Genomic DNA, 4681 nt, shown 5'->3' with positions numbered 1-4681 from the left:
GTTGGTAGGTTTTGTATGCAATACAGTGGAAACCATGCTTACATTCCCCATTTCCTCATCCCCATCCTTCTATCACACATACATGTCCCAAGTGATGGTCCCAAACTTACTGCATCACTTCAGCCCTAGAATCGGTCATAAAGCTACACTTCTCTGTAATTCCTCTTGGGTTTCAATTGCTTTCACCATGCTTTGGTCTTCCTTCTGCCACCTGACCTGGAGGTGGTGGTTCCATGGCCAGTTGGCTGCTGTACCTGGGCAGGCTGAGGAGTTGCAGACCCAGCCACAAAGAGCAGCTGAGTGGTGGTAAGGACAGCACAGGTTGGGTATGAGTGCCTGGGCAGAAAGATTACTGCTGTGTATTGTTTTGAAGGAATTTGCAGGCTGGGGTAGAGGAAACACTGGAAGAGACAATAACTTGCATGTCTACATGCCAGCTACCAGGGGATTTTTATTTTTTTTTTTCTCTTAAGGCACACATTTCCAAACATCTTTTTTCTTAAAAGAGAAAATTAGCAGTGGTATCCCTGCAAAGAATTCTATGTAGATTATGCACGGTAGATTATCATAGCACCATGCACACCATTAAACACAACATTCTGTCTCAGCATACTCATGGATTGTATCCCAACAAAGCCCTGCTTAAGTTTTAGAAGTCACCTGCTTAAGTTTTAGAAGTCACCTGCTTATTTGCAGAGGATGTACCTTTGATGCTTGACCAGCAACTGAGTTAGGTCCATGGGAGTTTTCTCAATATTTTTTATAATGTAGCTAGTAAAATCTAAGTGATTTATTCAAGACTGTTTTAAATAAAAAAATATCATAAGAAATTTAGTAGGCTAAATCTCAGAAAAATAAGTGTAATTTTCCATTATTCCTGTTAATGTTTTAAACAGATTGACAATGAAATACAAAACTTCCCTTAAAAAAATAGACTTAAAACCTCCTAGGTTTAAGTTTCATTTTTGTGTTGGTGAAACAGAAGAAAAGGAACTTAGATCATTTTTCAGGCTTCTGGGATTTTTTTATGAAACACGTAACTCTAAAAGAGGAAAAACAGTCCATGTGACTGTCCATTTGTCTGTGCAAATTATTCTGGAGGAATAAAAAGGTTACTGGCCAGATTCACATTAGACAGTTTCTCAAACAGAAATGTTTCTTTGTTCACCTTCACAGTGAACAAAACTCAAGCAGAACAAAATTTTCCCTTACTGTCACCATCTTCTCAAATACAAGGCAACTTGCTAAATAATGTATGATATTTAAATCTTTACAGTAAGCCATACCCTTATTCTAATATTGTCAGTTTTACTAAGTTTCACATTGTAACAGAATATTGAGCACATAAGTCCTAAAAAGCAGCAGTGTTAAAAAGCAGGTGCACTGGCTGAAGTAAGATCTTTCTTCTCTTAAATGGCATGTGAATTGTCTGCATTCTTCAAAGAAAAATAAAGTCTAGTTGTCAGGAGAAACTGTCAATGCAAGTACAGATAAGAAAATAGAAATAGTTTAATATAGGAATAGTTAATACAGATAACAGAAAAGGAGGAAGAAAATTTACTCTAAGGAGTATGCAAATCATACTGAAGTTATGCCTCTCTTTACCAGCTTATATTTTGAGATCACAAAACTTAACTTCATGTCTGTTTCCACATTGTTTTGCAGGTTAACTGGTATCATTGTATGAATTTGCAATTCCTTTCTCTGAGGAAAATTTCTCTAAATTTTGTACATTGTACTATATAGGAACCTCCTTCTCATGTAGCCATTATGCTTTAAAACTCATATTCCACGTAATATTGAAATGCCAATGATTTTCTTCTCCTGCTGTTTTGATGTGATTGTGCTCCTCTTGCTACAGTATCAGGAATGAGCAAGTTGCAGTGCTGTTCAATGCATCCTCTTCCTTATTTTCTCGTGAAAGCCATTTTCCCCAATTCTCCTCTAAAGTCGTAAATTCTTTTGTCCGTCATCCAAATTAGTCTGAAGCAAATGGTTTTGCTTGCACTGAGACCTCCAGTATTTGGGAAGAGACTAGATTATTTCAATTGCAGCCATCTAAGGTAATAATTAAATACAACTTCCTGGTACCCATCAACACTTTACTGTTTTTTGATATTGTATGTCTTGTCTTCAAATATCTTGGCATAAAACACTTCAACTGTGCCATCCAGCTTTTAGTTTGCTATGCTCATTTTAGCTGCCACTACAATAAAATATGCAGGTTTTACAGTTATATTTACAAAGTAGATTTCATTGCACAGTTCAGCAGAAATAAAATGACAGTTAATACTTATAGCAAAGTTCTAGTATTTGAATATAAACTTTAAAGAAACCAAATGAAGCCCAAAACCCCAGTATTTATTTTAGGTAATTTTGTTCAAAAGAAAAAATACTGAACAGTGCTATGTGAGCTGATGAAAAGCAGAACTGCTGAAAGAACCATGTCAAAGGTTTCATCACCTTTTCTTTTCCAATACCCAACATCTCACTGACATGTAACTGAAATTTCAGTATTTCTTATCTCAATTTTAAAACAACTTACACCCTTCTTTTTATATGTTCTGCAATGCCAAACTGCACATTCTCCATGCCTTTCTGAGTTTTCCCTCTTTTACCCCATAGCCTTCTTGCAGTGAAAATCTTCTAATTTTCCATAATCAATTCCTTAATAACAGAACTATGTAAAGCTGTGCAGTCCCAAGACAGGAAAAACTACCATCAGGCAGGGTTCTAACAGATACAGCTTTGAGAAGCTGATCTGATTTTTCCTTTAAAATAGGATGTATCATACAAGAGGATAACCTGAGTGGCTGAAACAAGAATGCAAAAAGAGAAATTTAACCATGTATTGGACCTAAAAGTCTAGAAATCAACAGACTATATACTTAGACCCTATAATGAATGATTGAGATTTACCATCTTCCAGTTAAGGGAACAGGAACTCCACAGCTGATTCTTGTCAGTCACCGTTATTTACTAAGAGATACCTAACCTTGCTGGCTTGCTAAACTCAAAAGTTTCACCTTGGTGCCACTGCTGACATAGAGCTGGCAGAAGATTTTATAGTGCAGGACAACATGAGTTATTTCAACCACAACCCATGTAAAAAAAAAAAATCCCATTTCTCCCACAAATAGAGATTTTAATACTTTGCTTTTGAACTTATTATATGCACAGTCATGTAGCTATAGGTATTTCTGTTGGAATAAATGCAGTTGTATCTCCAAAGACAAGCTGAATCAATAGATTAAATAAGTTATTTTATAATTTTTAAAAGTTATTTCTACAGTTTTTTAAAGCAGACTTTCACATGCTTGTTATTAGAATGACTAAGGTAGAAGCCAACTATTTAGAGTGGAATGTCATAAAATATTATCAGTATTAACTATTTTAACCTACACAAGTAGATGAAGAGTCAGGGATAAATACTAAGTATATTTACTGCCATACTAGCCAATAAACATACAAACATGATGAAGCCCAGCATACATTACCATAACAATACTCAAACCAGGGCTATTGGACCTTATTTTGAGAGCAGAGAACCCCACCTGGGTTTTGGGGCATATGCACGTATCAGCATGCATCAGGCCAATCTCGCCTCTGTGCCTCCCACAATGCTGTTAAATTTACACCTTCTGACACGGGGAAATGGAAGATGTGTGACCTATTTGCTAAACCTATGGCCCACAAAAACCTGAGGAATGCACAACACTGTTAAAATTAGCAATAGCTATGTCTTATACATGGATGTGCCCCCTCACGGTCCCTAATGGAGAACAGAGAAAGCCAGCAAACTTGTTGGTTATCTTTATTTGATTACAGATAAAAGACAGTGCATGCACCTGCACCAGGATTGTTAATCAAACGGGGGCTGGTGCCTTCAGTGCTCCTGGTGTGTCTGAACCAAGCCTGGGGCTGATCTGCCGGAAAGCAGCTCTGCAGAGAAGGACCTGGGTGTCCTGGGGGTCAACTAGCTGTCCATGAGCCAGCAGTGTGCCCCTGTGGCCAGGAAGGCCAATGGTATCCTGGGATGCATTAGGAAGAGCATTGCCCTGAGGTCGAGGGAGCTGATTCTGCCCCTCTACTCAGCCCTGGTGAGGCCTCATCTGGAGTGCTGGGTCCAGTTCTAGGCTCCTCTGGACAGGAGAGACATAGAGTTCCTGGAGCAAGTCCAGTGGAGGCCTACTAAGATAATTAAGTAACTGGAGCACCTCAGTTATGGGGAAAGGCTGAGAGAGCTGGGCGTGTTCAGCCTGGAGAAAAAGTGACTCAGAGCTGACCGTGGTAATGTATGCAAGAATCTGAAGGGCTAGTGCCAAGAGGATGGAGCCCGGCTCTTCTCAGTGGTGCAAACAATAGGTGAGCAGTCACAGGGCAAAAACTGATGCACAGGAAGTTCTACCTAAACATGAGGAAGAACAACTTTGCTGTGCGGGTGACCGAGCACTGAACAGATTGTCCAGAGAGGCTGTGGACTCTCCTTCACTGGAGATCTCCAAGAACGGTCTGGATGCAATCCCATGCCGTGAGCTCGGGCAAGGAGGCAGGACTGGATGTCCCACTGGGGCCCGTTCCGGGGCTCTAAGCCGACACGTCCCTGACACCGCCCCGCTCCCCTACCGCGCCTGCGCGGCAGAGCACGGCGGGGGCGGGGCCGCCACAGGGGGCGTGACGT

The sequence above is a fragment of the Lepidothrix coronata genome, unplaced genomic scaffold (assembly GCF_001604755.1).
Source record: "Lepidothrix coronata isolate B3197 unplaced genomic scaffold, Lepidothrix_coronata-1.0 Scaffold22, whole genome shotgun sequence".
In the NCBI taxonomy this organism is placed as follows: Eukaryota; Metazoa; Chordata; class Aves; order Passeriformes; family Pipridae; genus Lepidothrix; species Lepidothrix coronata.
Note: the sequence above shows the minus strand (reverse complement) of the source record.